Here is a 16,736-nt window from a genome sequence, read left to right as displayed (position 1 = left end):
GGAATGGAATGGAATGGAATGGAATTCTATGGAATGGAATGGAATGGAATTCAATGGAATGGAATGGAATGGAATGAAATGGAATTCAATGGAATGGAATGGAATGGAATGGAATGGAATGGAATGGAATGGAATGGAACGGAATCGAATGGAATCGAATGGGATCGAATGGAATGGAATGGAATAGAATGGAATCAACCCGAGTAGAATGGAATGGAATGGAATGGAATGGAATGGAATGGAATGGAATGGAATGGAATGGAATGGAATGGAATGGAATGGAATGGAATGGAATTTAATGGAATGGAATGGATTGGAATCGAATGGAATTGAATGGAATGGAATGGAAGGGAATGGAATGGAATGGAATAGAATGAAATCAACCCGAGTAGAACAGAATGGAATGGAATGGAATGGAATGGAATGGAATGGAATGGAATCAAATGGAATGGAATGGAGTCAACCCGAGTAGAATGGAATGGATTGAAATGGAATGGAATGGAATCGAATGGAATGGAATGGAATGGAATGGAATGGAATGGAATGGAATGAAATCAACCCGAGTAGAACGTAATGGAATGGAATGGAATGGAATGGAAAGGAAAGGAATGGAATGGAATGGAATGGAATAAAATTTAATGGAATGGAATGGAATGGAATGGAATGGAATGGAATGGAATGGAATGGAATGGAATGGAATCAACCCGAGTAGAATGGAATGGATTGGAATGGAATGTAATGGAATGGAATGGAATGGAATGGAATGGAATCGCATGGAATGGAATGGAATGGAATGGAATGGAATGGAATGGAATGGAATGGAATGGAATGGAATCAACCCGAGTAGAACGGAATGGAGTGGAATGGAACGGAATGGAATGGAATGGAATGGAATGGAATGGAATTTAATGGAATGCAATGGAATGGAATGGAATGGAATCGAATGGAATCGAATGGAATGGAATGGAATAGAATGGAATGGAATGGAATGGAATGGAATGGAATGGAATTGAATGGAATGGAATTTAATGGAATGGAATGGAATGGAATGGAATCAACCCGAGTAGAATGGAATGGATTGGAATGGAATGGAATGGAATGGAATGGAATGGAATGGAATGGAATGGAATGGAATGGAATGGAATGGAATCAACCCGAGTAGAATGGAATGGATTGGAATGGAATGGAATGGAATGGAATCGAATGGAATCAAATGGAATGGAATGGAATGGAATGGAATGGAATGGAATGGAATGGAATGGAATCTACCCGAGTAGAATGGAATGGATTGGAATGGAATGGATTGGAATGGAATCGAATGGAGTGGAATGGAATGGAATGGAATGGAATGGAATGGAATCAACCCGAGTAGAACGGAATGGAATGGAATGGAATGGAATGGAATGGAATGGAACGGAACGGAGTGGAATGGAGTGGAATGGAATGGAATGGAATGGAATGGAATGGAATGGAAAGGAATGGAATGGAATCAACCCGAGTAGAATGGAATGGAATGGAATGGAATGGAATGGAATGGAATGGAATGGAATGGAATGGAATGGAATGGAATGGAATCAACCCGAGTAGAATGGAATGGATTGAAATGCAATGAAATGGAATGGAATGGAAAGGAATGGAATGGAGTGGAACGGAATGGAATGGAATGGAATCAACCCGAGTAGAAAGGAATGGATTGGAATACAATGGAATGGAATGGAATGGAATGGAATTCAATAGAATAGAATGGAATGGAATGGAATGGAATCGATTGGAAACCAATGGAATCGAATGGAACGGAGTGGAATAGAATGGAATCAAACCGAATAGAACGGAACGAATGAAACGGAACGGAACGGAACGGAATGGAATGGAATGGATTGAAATGGAATGGAATCGAATGGAACCGAATGGAACCGAATGGAATGGAATGGAATGGAATGGAATGGAATGGAATGGAACGGAATGGAATGGAATGAACCCGAGTAGAATGGAATGGATTGGAATGGAATGGAATGGAATTGAATGGAATCGAATGGAATCGAATGGAATGGAATGGAATGGAATGGAATGGAATGGAATGGAATGGAATGGAATGGAATCAACCCGAGTAGAACGGAATGGAATGGAATGGAAAGGAATGGAATAGAAAGGAAGGGAATTCAATGGAATAGAATGCAATGGAATGGAATGGAATGGAATGAACCCGAGTAGAACGGAATGGAATGGAATGGAATGGAATGGAATGGAATGGAATGGAATGGAAAGGAATGGAATCAACCCGAGTAGAACGGAATGGAATGGAATGGAATGGAATGGAATGGAATGGAATGGAATGGAATGGAATGGAATGGAATGGAATGGAATGGAATGGAATTTAATGGAATGGAATGGATTGGAATCGAATGGAATTGAATGGAATGGAATGGAAGGGAATGGAATGGAATGGAATAGAATGAAATCAACCCGAGTAGAACAGAATGGAATGGAATGGAATGGAATGGAATGGAATGGAATGGAATGGAATGGAATCAAATGGAATGGAATGGAATCAACCCGAGTAGAATGGAATGGATTGAAATGGAATGGAATGGAATCGAATGGAATGGAATGGAATGGAATGGAATGGAATGGAATGAAATCAACCCGAGTAGAACGTAATGGAATGGAATGGAATGGAATGGAAAGGAAAGGAATGGAATGGAATGGAATGGAATAAAATTTAATGGAATGGAATGGAATGGAATGGAATGGAATGGAATGGAATGGAATGGAATGGAATGGAATGGAATCAACCCGAGTAGAATGGAATGGATTGGAATGGAATGTAATGGAATGGAATGGAATGGAATGGAATGGAATGGAATCAACCCGAGTAGAATGGAATGGATTGGAATGGACTGGAATGGAATGGAATGGAATGGAACGGAATGGAATGGAATGGAATGGAATGGAATGGAATGTAACGGAATGGAATGGAATGGAACAGATTGGAATCAACCCGAGTAGAACGGAATGGAATGGAATGGAATGGAATGCAATAGAATGGAATGGAATGGAATGGAATGGAATGGAATGGAATGGAATGGAATGGAATCGAAAGGAATGGAATGGAATGGAATGGAATGGAATGGAATCAAACCGAGTAGAATGGAATGGAATGGAATGGAAAGGAATGGAATGGAATGGAATGGAATGGAATGGAATGGAATGGAACGGAATAGAATCAACCCGAGTAGAACGGAATGGAATGGAATGGAATCGAATGGAATGGAATGGAATGGAATGGAATGGAATGGAATGGAATGGAATTTAATGGAATGGAATGGAACGGAATCGAATGGAATCGAATGGAATGGAATGGAATGGAATGGTATAGAATGGAATGGAATGGAATGGAATGGAATGGAATTGAATGGAATGGAATGGAATGGAATGGAATGGAATGGAATGGAATGGAATGGAATCAACCCGAGTAGAATGGAATGGATTGGAATGGAATGGAATGGAATGGAATGGAATGGAATGGAATGGAATGGAATGGAATGGAATGGAATGGAATCAACCCGAGTAGAATGGAATGGATTGGAATGGAATGGAATGGAATGGAATCGAATGGAATCAAATGGAATGGAATGCAATGGAATGGAATGGAATGGAATGGAATGGAATGGAATGGAATGGAATGGAATGGAATGGAATCTACCCGAGTAGAATGGAATGGATTGGAATGGAATGGATTGGAATGGAATCGAATGGAATGGAATGGAATGGAATGGAATGGAATGGAATCAACCCGAGTAGAACGGAATGGAATGGAATGGAATGGAAAGGAATGGAATGGAACGGAACGGAATGGAATGGAATGGAATGGAATGGAATGGAATGGAAAGGAATGGAATGGAATGGAATGGAATAAAATTTAACGGAATGGAATGGAATGGAATGGAATGGAATGGAATGGAATGGAATGGAATGGAATGAAATCAACCCGAGTAGAACGTAATGGAATGGAATGGAATGGAATGGAAAGGAAAGGAATGGAATGGAATGGAATGGAATAAAATTTAATGGAATGGAATGGAATGGAATGGAATGGAATGGAATGGAATGGAATGGAATCGAATGGAATGGAATGGAATGGAATGGAATGGAATGGAATGGAATGGAATGGAATGGAATGGAATGGAATCAACCCGAGTAGAATGGAATGGATTGGAATGGAATGGAATGGAATGGAATGGAATGGAATGGAATGGAATGGAATGGAATCAACCCGAGTAGAATGGAATGGATTGGAATGGACTGGACTGGACTGGAATGGAATGGAATGGAATGGAATGGAATCAAATCAACCCGAGTAGAATGGAATGGATTGGAATGGACTGGAATGGAATGGAATGGAATGGAACGGAATGGAATGGAATGGAATGGAATGGAATGTAACGGAATGGAATGGAATGGAATAGATTGGAATCAACCCGAGTAGAACGGAATGGAATGGAATGGAATGGAATGCAATAGAATGGAATGGAATGGAATGGAATGGAATGGAATGGAATGGAATGGAATGGAATGGAATGGAATCGAAAGGAATGGAATGGAATGGAATGGAATGGAATGGAAACAAACCGAGTAGAATGGAATGGAATGGAATGGAAAGGAATGGAATGGAATGGAATGGAATGGAATGGAATGGAACGGAATAGAATCAACCCGAGTAGAACGGAATGGAATGGAATGGAATGGAATGGAATGGAATGGAATGGAATGGAATGGAATGGAATGGAATCAACCCGAGCAGAATGGAATGGGTTGAAATGGAATGGAATGGAATCGAATGGAATGGAATGGAATGGAATGGAATCAACCCGAGTAGAACGGAATGGATTGGAATGCAATGGAATGGAATGGCATGGAATGAAATCAACCCGAGTAGAACGTAATGGAATGGAATGGAATGGAATGGAATGGTATCAACCCAAGTAGAATGGAATGGATTGGAATGGAATGTAATGGAATGGAATGGAATCAACCCGAGTAGAATGGAATGGATTGGAATGGACTGGAATGGAATGGAATGGAATGGAACGGAATGGAATGGAATGGAATGGAATGGAATGTAACGGAATAGAATGGAATGGAATAGATTGGAATCAACCCGAGTAGAACGGAATGGAATGGAATTGAATGGAATGCAATAGAATGGAATGGAATGGAATGGAATGGAATGGAATGGAATGGAATGGAATGGAATGGAATGGAACGGAATCGAAAGGAATGGAATGGAATGGAATGGAATGGAATGGATTGGAATGGAATGGAATGGAATGGAATGGAATGGAATGGAATGGAATCAACCCGAGTAGAATGGAAAGGATTGGAATGGACTGGACTGGACTGGAATGGAATGGAATGGAATGGAATGGAATCAAATCAACCCGAGTAGAATGGAATGGATTGGAATGGAATGGAATGGAATCGAATGGAATGGAATGGAATGGAGTTGAATGGAATGGAATGGAATGGAATGCAATGGAATGAAATGGAATGGAATGGAATGGAATGGAATGGAATGGAATCAACCCGAGTAGAATGGAATGGATTGGAATGGAATGGAATGGAATGGAATCGAATGGAATCGAATGGAATGGAATGGAATGGAACGGAATGGAATGGAATGGAATGGAATGGAATGGAATCGAAAGGAATGGAATGGAATGGAATGGAATGGAATGGAATGGAATGGAATGGAATGGAATGGAATGGAATCATCCCGAGTAGAATGGAATGGATTGGAATGGACTGGAATGGAATGGAATGGAATTGAATGGAATGGAATGGAATGGAATCAACCCGAGTAGAATGGAATGGATTGAAATGGAATGGAATGGAATCGAATGGAATGGAATGGAATGGAATGGAATCAACCCGAGTAGAACGGAATTGATTGGAATGAAATGGAATGGAATGGAATCGTATGGAATCGAAAGGAATGGAATGGAATGGAATGGAATGGAATGGAATGGAATGGAATGGATTGGAATGGAATGGAATGAAATCAACCCGAGTAGAACGTAATGGAATGGAATGGAATGGAAAGGAATGGAATGGAATGGAATGGAATAAAATTTAATGGAATGGAATGGAATGGAATGGAATGGAATGGAATGGAATTGAATGGAATCAACCCGAGTTGAATGGAATGGATTGGAATGGAATGGAATGGAATGGAATGGAATGGAATGGAATGGAATAGAATGGAATCAACCCGAGTAGAATGGAATGGATTGGAATGGAATGGAATGGAATGGAATGAAATGGAATGGAATCAACCAGAGTAGAATGGAATGGATTGGAATGGAACGGAATGGAATGGAATGCAATGGAATGGAATGGAATGGAATCAACCCGAGTAGAATGGAATGGATTGGATTGGAATGGAATGGAATGGAATCGAACGGAATGGAATGGAATGGAATGGAATGCAATGGAATGGAATGAAATGGAATGAAATTTAATGGAATGGAATGGAATGGAATCGAATGGAATCGAATGGAATCGAATGGAATGGAATGGAATAGAATGGAATCAACCCGAGTAGAACGGAATGGAATGGAAGGGAATGGAAAGGAATGGAATGGAATGGAATGGAATGGAATGGAATGGAATGGAATCCAATGGAATGGAAAGGAATGGAATGGAATGGAATGGAATGGAATGGATTGGAATGGAATGGAATCGAATCGAATGGAACGGAATGGAATGGAATGGAATGGAATGGAATCCAATGGAATGGAATGGAATCGAATGGAATCAACCCTAGTAGAATGGAATGGATTGGAATGGACTGGAATGGAATGGAATGGAATGGAATGAAATGGAATGGAATGGAATCAACCCGAGTAGAACGGAATGGATTGAAATGGAATGGAATGGAATCGAATGGCATAGAATGGAATGGAATGGAATGGAATGCAATGGAAAGGAATGAATTCAACCAGAGTAGAACGGAATGGAATGGAATGGAATGGAATGGAATGGAATGGAATGGAATGGAATGGAATGGAATCGAATAGAAAGGAATGGAACGGAATGGAATGGAATGGAATCGAATGGAATGGAATGGAATGGAATGGAATGAAATGGAATGGAATGGAATGGAATGGATTGGAATGGAATGGAATCGAATGGAATGGAATGAAATGGAATGGAATGGAATGGAATGGAATCTAATCAACCCGAGTAGAATGGAATGGATTGGAATGCAATGGAATGGAATGGAATGGAATGGAATGGAATGGAATTGAATGGAATGGAATGGAATGGAATGGAATGGAATGGAATGGAATCAACCCGAGTAGAATGGAATGGAATGGAATGGAATGGAATGGAATGGAATGGAATGGAATGGAATTTAATGGAATGGAATGGAATGGAATCGAATGTAATCGAATGGAATGGAATGGAATGGAATGGAATGGAATGGAATGGAATGGAATGGAAAGGAATGTAATGGAATGGAATCTACCCGAGTAGAATGGAATGGATTGGAATGGAATGGATTGGAATGGAATGGAATGGAATGGAATCGAATGGAATGGAATGGAATGGAATCAACCCGAGTAGAACGGAATGGAATGGAATGGAATGGAATGGAATGGAATGGAATGGAATGGAATGGAATGGAATTTAATGGAATGGAATAGATTGGAATCGAATGGAATTGAATGGAATGGAATGGAAGGGAATGGAATGGAATGGAATAGAATGAAATCAACCCGAGTAGAACAGAATGTAATGTAATGGAATGGAATGGAATGGAATGGAATCAAATGGAATGGAATGGAATCAACCCGAGTAGAATGGAATGGATTGAAATGAAATGGAATGGAATGGAATGGAATGGAATGGAATGGAATGGAATGGAATGGAATGGAATGGAATGGAATGAAATCAACCCGAGTAGAACGTAATGGAATGGAATGGAATGGAATGGAAAGGAAAGGCATGGAATGGAATGGAATGGAATAAAATTTAATGGAATGGAATGGAATGGAATGGAATGGAATGGAATGGAATGGAATGGAATCGAATGGAATGGAATGGAATGGAATGGAATGGAATGGAATGGAATGGAATGGAATCAACCCGAGTAGAATGGAATGGATTGGAATGGACTGGAATGGAATTGAATGGAATGGAACGGAATGGAATGGAATGGAATGGAATGGAATGGAATGGAATGGAATGGAATCAACCCGAGTAGAACGGAATTGATTGGAATGAAATGGAATGGAATGGAATCGTATGGAATCGAAAGGAATGGAATGGAATGGAATGGAATGGAATGGAATGGAATGGAATGGAATGGAATGGAATGGAATGAAATCAACCCGAGTAGAACGTAATGGAATGGAATGGAATGGAAAGGAATGGAATGGAATGGAATGGAATAAAATTTAATGGAATGGAATGGAATGGAATGGAATGGAATGGAATGGAATTGAATGGAATCAACCCGAGTTGAATGGAATGGATTGGAATGGAATGGAATGGAATGGAATGGAATGGAATGGAATGGAATGGAATCAACCCGAGTAGAATGGAATGGATTGGAATGGAATGGAATGGAATGGAATGAAATGGAATGGAATCAACCCGAGTAGAATGGAATGGATTGGAATGGAAAGGAATGGAATGGAATGCAATGGAATGGAATGGAATGGAATCAACCCGAGTAGAATGGAATGGATTGGATTGGAATGGAATGGAATGGAATCGAACGGAATGGAATGGAATGGAATGGAATGCAATGGAATGGAATGAAATGGAATGAAATTTAATGGAATGGAATGGAATGGAATCGAATGGAATCGAATGGAATCGAATGGAATGGAATGGAATAGAATGGAATCAACCCGAGTAGAACGGAATGGAATGGAATGGAATGGAAAGGAATGGAATGGAATGGAATGGAATGGAATGGAATGGAATGGAATGGAATCCAATGGAATGGAAAGGAATGGAATGGAATGGAATGGAATGGAATGGATTGGAATGGAATGGAATCGAATCGAATGGAACGGAATGGAATGGAATGGAATGGAATGGAATCCAATGGAATGGAATGGAATCGAATGGAATCAACCCTAGTAGAATGGAATGGATTGGAATGGACTGGAATGGAATGGAATGGAATGGAATGGAATGGAATGGAATGGAATCAACCCGAGTAGAACGGAATGGATTGAAATGGAATGGAATGGAATCGAATGGCATAGAATGGAATGGAATGGAATGGAATGCAATGGAAAGGAATGAATTCAACCAGAGTAGAACGGAATGGAATGGAATGGAATGGAATGGAATGGAATGGAATGGAATGGAATGGAATGGAATGGAATCGAATAGAAAGGAATGGAACGGAATGGAATGGAATGGAATCGAATCGAATGGAATGGAATGGAATGGAATGAAATGGAATGGAATGGAATGGAATGGATTGGAATGGAATGGAATCGAATGGAATGGAATGAAATGGAATGGAATGGAATGGAATGGAATCTAATCAACCCGAGTAGAATGGAATGGATTGGAATGCAATGGAATGGAATGGAATGGAATGGAATGGAATGGAATTGAATGGAATGGAATGGAATGGAATGGAATGGAATGGAATGGAATCAACCCGAGTAGAATGGAATGGAATGGAATGGAATGGAATGGAATGGAATGGAATGGAATGGAATTTAATGGAATGGAATGGAATGGAATCGAATGTAATCGAATGGAATGGAATGGAATGGAATGGAATGGAATGGAATGGAAAGGAATGTAATGGAATGGAATCTACCCGAGTAGAATGGAATGGATTGGAATGGAATGGATTGGAATGGAATGGAATGGAATGGAATCGAATGGAATGGAATGGAATGGAATCAACCCGAGTAGAACGGAATGGAATGGAATGGAATGGAATGGAATGGAATGGAATGGAATGGAATGGAATGGAATTTAATGGAATGGAATAGATTGGAATCGAATGGAATTGAATGGAATGGAATGGAAGGGAATGGAATGGAATGGAATAGAATGAAATCAACCCGAGTAGAACAGAATGTAATGTAATGGAATGGAATGGAATGGAATGGAATCAAATGGAATGGAATGGAATCAACCCGAGTAGAATGGAATGGATTGAAATGAAATGGAATGGAATGGAATGGAATGGAATGGAATGGAATGGAATGGAATGGAATGGAATGGAATGGAATGGAATGAAATCAACCCGAGTAGAACGTAATGGAATGGAATGGAATGGAATGGAAAGGAAAGGAATGGAATGGAATGGAATGGAATAAAATTTAATGGAATGGAATGGAATGGAATGGAATGGAATGGAATGGAATGGAATGGAATCGAATGGAATGGAATGGAATGGAATGGAATGGAATGGAATGGAATGGAATGGAATCAACCCGAGTAGAATGGAATGGATTGGAATGGACTGGAATGGAATTGAATGGAATGGAACGGAATGGAATGGAATGGAATGGAATGGAATGGAATGGAATGGAATGGAATCAACCCGAGTAGAACGGAATTGATTGGAATGAAATGGAATGGAATGGAATCGTATGGAATCGAAAGGAATGGAATGGAATGGAATGGAATGGAATGGAATGGAATGGAATGGAATGGAATGGAATGGAATGAAATCAACCCGAGTAGAACGTAATGGAATGGAATGGAATGGAAAGGAATGGAATGGAATGGAATGGAATAAAATTTAATGGAATGGAATGGAATGGAATGGAATGGAATGGAATGGAATTGAATGGAATCAACCCGAGTTGAATGGAATGGATTGGAATGGAATGGAATGGAATGGAATGGAATGGAATGGAATGGAATGGAATCAACCCGAGTAGAATGGAATGGATTGGAATGGAATGGAATGGAATGGAATGAAATGGAATGGAATCAACCCGAGTAGAATGGAATGGATTGGAATGGAAAGGAATGGAATGGAATGCAATGGAATGGAATGGAATGGAATCAACCCGAGTAGAATGGAATGGATTGGATTGGAATGGAATGGAATGGAATCGAACGGAATGGAATGGAATGGAATGGAATGCAATGGAATGGAATGAAATGGAATGAAATTTAATGGAATGGAATGGAATGGAATCGAATGGAATCGAATGGAATCGAATGGAATGGAATGGAATAGAATGGAATCAACCCGAGTAGAACGGAATGGAATGGAATGGAATGGAAAGGAATGGAATGGAATGGAATGGAATGGAATGGAATGGAATGGAATGGAATCCAATGGAATGGAAAGGAATGGAATGGAATGGAATGGAATGGAATGGATTGGAATGGAATGGAATCGAATCGAATGGAACGGAATGGAATGGAATGGAATGGAATGGAATCCAATGGAATGGAATGGAATCGAATGGAATCAACCCTAGTAGAATGGAATGGATTGGAATGGACTGGAATGGAATGGAATGGAATGGAATGGAATGGAATGGAATGGAATCAACCCGAGTAGAACGGAATGGATTGAAATGGAATGGAATGGAATCGAATGGCATAGAATGGAATGGAATGGAATGGAATGCAATGGAAAGGAATGAATTCAACCAGAGTAGAACGGAATGGAATGGAATGGAATGGAATGGAATGGAATGGAATGGAATGGAATGGAATCGAATAGAAAGGAATGGAACGGAATGGAATGGAATGGAATCGAATGGAATGGAATGGAATGGAATGGAATGAAATGGAATGGAATGGAATGGAATGGATTGGAATGGAATGGAATCGAATGGAATGGAATGAAATGGAATGGAATGGAATGGAATGGAATCTAATCAACCCGAGTAGAATGGAATGGATTGGAATGCAATGGAATGGAATGGAATGGAATGGAATGGAATGGAATTGAATGGAATGGAATGGAATGGAATGGAATGGAATGGAATGGAATCAACCCGAGTAGAATGGAATGGAATGGAATGGAATGGAATGGAATGGAATGGAATGGAATGGAATTTAATGGAATGGAATGGAATGGAATCGAATGTAATCGAATGGAATGGAATGGAATGGAATGGAATGGAATGGAATGGAATGGAAAGGAATGTAATGGAATGGAATCTACCCGAGTAGAATGGAATGGATTGGAATGGAATGGATTGGAATGGAATGGAATGGAATGGAATCGAATGGAATGGAATGGAATGGAATCAACCCGAGTAGAACGGAATGGAATGGAATGGAATGGAATGGAATGGAATGGAATGGAATGGAATGGAATGGAATTTAATGGAATGGAATAGATTGGAATCGAATGGAATTGAATGGAATGGAATGGAAGGGAATGGAATGGAATGGAATAGAATGAAATCAACCCGAGTAGAACAGAATGTAATGTAATGGAATGGAATGGAATGGAATGGAATCAAATGGAATGGAATGGAATCAACCCGAGTAGAATGGAATGGATTGAAATGAAATGGAATGGAATGGAATGGAATGGAATGGAATGGAATGGAATGGAATGGAATGGAATGGAATGGAATGAAATCAACCCGAGTAGAACGTAATGGAATGGAATGGAATGGAATGGAAAGGAAAGGAATGGAATGGAATGGAATGGAATAAAATTTAATGGAATGGAATGGAATGGAATGGAATGGAATGGAATGGAATGGAATGGAATCGAATGGAATGGAATGGAATGGAATGGAATGGAATGGAATGGAATGGAATGGAATCAACCCGAGTAGAATGGAATGGATTGGAATGGACTGGAATGGAATTGAATGGAATGGAACGGAATGGAATGGAATGGAATGGAATGGAATGGAATGGAATGGAATGGAATCAACCCGAGTAGAACGGAATTGATTGGAATGAAATGGAATGGAATGGAATCGTATGGAATCGAAAGGAATGGAATGGAATGGAATGGAATGGAATGGAATGGAATGGAATGGAATGGAATGGAATGGAATGAAATCAACCCGAGTAGAACGTAATGGAATGGAATGGAATGGAAAGGAATGGAATGGAATGGAATGGATTAAAATTTAATGGAATGGAATGGAATGGAATGGAATGGAATGGAATGGAATTGAATGGAATCAACCCGAGTTGAATGGAATGGATTGGAATGGAATGGAATGGAATGGAATGGAATGGAATGGAATGGAATCGAATGGAATCGAATGGAATCGAATGGAATGGAATGGAATAGAATGGAATCAACCCGAGTAGAACGGAATGGAATGGAAGGGAATGGAAAGGAATGGAATGGAATGGAATGGAATGGAATGGAATGGAATGGAATCCAATGGAATGGAAAGGAATGGAATGGAATGGAATGGAATGGAATGGATTGGAATGGAATGGAATCGAATCGAATGGAACGGAATGGAATGGAATGGAATGGAATGGAATCCAATGGAATGGAATGGAATCGAATGGAATCAACCCTAGTAGAATGGAATGGATTGGAATGGACTGGAATGGAATGGAATGGAATGGAATGAAATGGAATGGAATGGAATCAACCCGAGTAGAACGGAATGGATTGAAATGGAATGGAATGGAATCGAATGGCATAGAATGGAATGGAATGGAATGGAATGCAATGGAAAGGAATGAATTCAACCAGAGTAGAACGGAATGGAATGGAATGGAATGGAATGGAATGGAATGGAATGGAATGGAATGGAATCGAATAGAAAGGAATGGAACGGAATGGAATGGAATGGAATCGAATGGAATGGAATGGAATGGAATGGAATGAAATGGAATGGAATGGAATGGAATGGATTGGAATGGAATGGAATCGAATGGAATGTAATGAAATGGAATGGAATGGAATGGAATGGAATCTAATCAACCCGAGTAGAATGGAATGGATTGGAATGCAATGGAATGGAATGGAATGGAATGGAATGGAATGGAATTGAATGGAATGGAATGGAATGGAATGGAATGGAATGGAATGGAATCAACCCGAGTAGAATGGAATGGAATGGAATGGAATGGAATGGAATGGAATGGAATGGAATGGAATTTAATGGAATGGAATGGAATGGAATCGAATGTAATCGAATGGAATGGAATGGAATGGAATGGAATGGAATGGAATGGAATGGAAAGGAATGTAATGGAATGGAATCTACCCGAGTAGAATGGAATGGATTGGAATGGAATGGATTGGAATGGAATGGAATGGAATGGAATCGAATGGAATGGAATGGAATGGAATCAACCCGAGTAGAACGGAATGGAATGGAATGGAATGGAATGGAATGGAATGGAATGGAATGGAATGGAATGGAATTTAATGGAATGGAATAGATTGGAATCGAATGGAATTGAATGGAATGGAATGGAAGGGAATGGAATGGAATGGAATAGAATGAAATCAACCCGAGTAGAACAGAATGTAATGTAATGGAATGGAATGGAATGGAATGGAATCAAATGGAATGGAATGGAATCAACCCGAGTAGAATGGAATGGATTGAAATGAAATGGAATGGAATGGAATGGAATGGAATGGAATGGAATGGAATGGAATGGAATGGAATGGAATGGAATGGAATGGAATGAAATCAACCCGAGTAGAATGTAATGGAATGGAATGGAATGGAATGGAAAGGAAAGGCATGGAATGGAATGGAATGGAATAAAATTTAATGGAATGGAATGGAATGGAATGGAATGGAATGGAATGGAATGGAATGGAATCGAATGGAATGGAATGGAATGGAATGGAATGGAATGGAATGGAATGGAATGGAATCAACCCGAGTAGAATGGAATGGATTGGAATGGACTGGAATGGAATTGAATGGAATGGAACGGAATGGAATGGAATGGAATGGAATGGAATGGAATGGAATGGAATGGAATCAACCCGAGTAGAACGGAATTGATTGGAATGAAATGGAATGGAATGGAATCGTATGGAATCGAAAGGAATGGAATGGAATGGAATGGAATGGAATGGAATGGAATGGAATGGAATGGAATGGAATGGAATGAAATCAACCCGAGTAGAACGTAATGGAATGGAATGGAATGGAAAGGAATGGAATGGAATGGAATGGAATAAAATTTAATGGAATGGAATGGAATGGAATGGAATGGAATGGAATGGAATTGAATGGAATCAACCCGAGTTGAATGGAATGGATTGGAATGGAATGGAATGGAATGGAATGGAATGGAATGGAATGGAATGGAATCAACACGAGTAGAATGGAATGGATTGGAATGGAATGGAATGGAATGGAATGAAATGGAATGGAATCAACCCGAGTAGAATGGAATGGATTGGAATGGAAAGGAATGGAATGGAATGCAATGGAATGGAATGGAATGGAATCAACCCGAGTAGAATGGAATGGATTGGATTGGAATGGAATGGAATGGAATCGAACGGAATGGAATGGAATGGAATGGAATGCAATGGAATGGAATGAAATGGAATGAAATTTAATGGAATGGAATGGAATGGAATCGAATGGAATCGAATGGAATCGAATGGAATGTAATGGAATAGAATGGAATCAACCCGAGTAGAACGGAATGGAATGGAATGGAATGGAAAGGAATGGAATGGAATGGAATGGAATGGAATGGAATGGAATGGAATCCAATGGAATGGAAAGGAATGGAATGGAATGGAATGGAATGGAATGGATTGGAATGGAATGGAATCGAATCGAATGGAACGGAATGGAATGGAATGGAATGGAATGGAATCCAATGGAATGGAATGGAATCGAATGGAATCAACCCTAGTAGAATGGAATGGATTGGAATGGACTGGAATGGAATGGAATGGAATGGAATGGAATGGAATGGAATGGAATCAACCCGAGTAGAACGGAATGGATTGAAATGGAATGGAATGGAATCGAATGGCATAGAATGGAATGGAATGGAATGGAATGCAATGGAAAGGAATGAATTCAACCAGAGTAGAACGGAATGGAATGGAATGGAATGGAATGGAATGGAATGGAATGGAATGGAATGGAATGGAATGGAATCGAATAGAAAGGAATGGAACGGAATGGAATGGAATGGAATCGAATCGAATGGAATGGAATGGAATGGAATGAAATGGAATGGAATGGAATGGAATGGATTGGAATGGAATGGAATCGAATGGAATGGAATGAAATGGAATGGAATGGAATGGAATGGAATCTAATCAACCCGAGTAGAATGGAATGGATTGGAATGCAATGGAATGGAATGGAATGGAATGGAATGGAATGGAATTGAATGGAATGGAATGGAATGGAATGGAATGGAATGGAATGGAATCAACCCGAGTAGAATGGAATGGAATGGAATGGAATGGAATGGAATGGAATGGAATGGAATGGAATTTAATGGAATGGAATGGAATGGAATCGAATGTAATCGAATGGAATGGAATGGAATGGAATGGAATGGAATGGAATGGAATGGAAAGGAATGTAATGGAATGGAATCTACCCGAGTAGAATGGAATGGATTGGAATGGAATGGATTGGAATGGAATGGAATGGAATGGAATCGAATGGAATGGAATGGAATGGAATCAACCCGAGTAGAACGGAATGGAATGGAATGGAATGGAATGGAATGGAATGGAATGGAATGGAATGGAATGGAATTTAATGGAATGGAATAGATTGGAATCG

The sequence above is a fragment of the Gorilla gorilla genome, chromosome 17 (genome assembly GCF_029281585.2).
Source record: "Gorilla gorilla gorilla isolate KB3781 chromosome 17, NHGRI_mGorGor1-v2.1_pri, whole genome shotgun sequence".
NCBI classification, from domain to species: domain Eukaryota; kingdom Metazoa; phylum Chordata; class Mammalia; order Primates; family Hominidae; genus Gorilla; species Gorilla gorilla.
The sequence above is the reverse complement of the archived record's forward strand: the minus strand, read 5'-3'. Positions refer to the sequence as shown.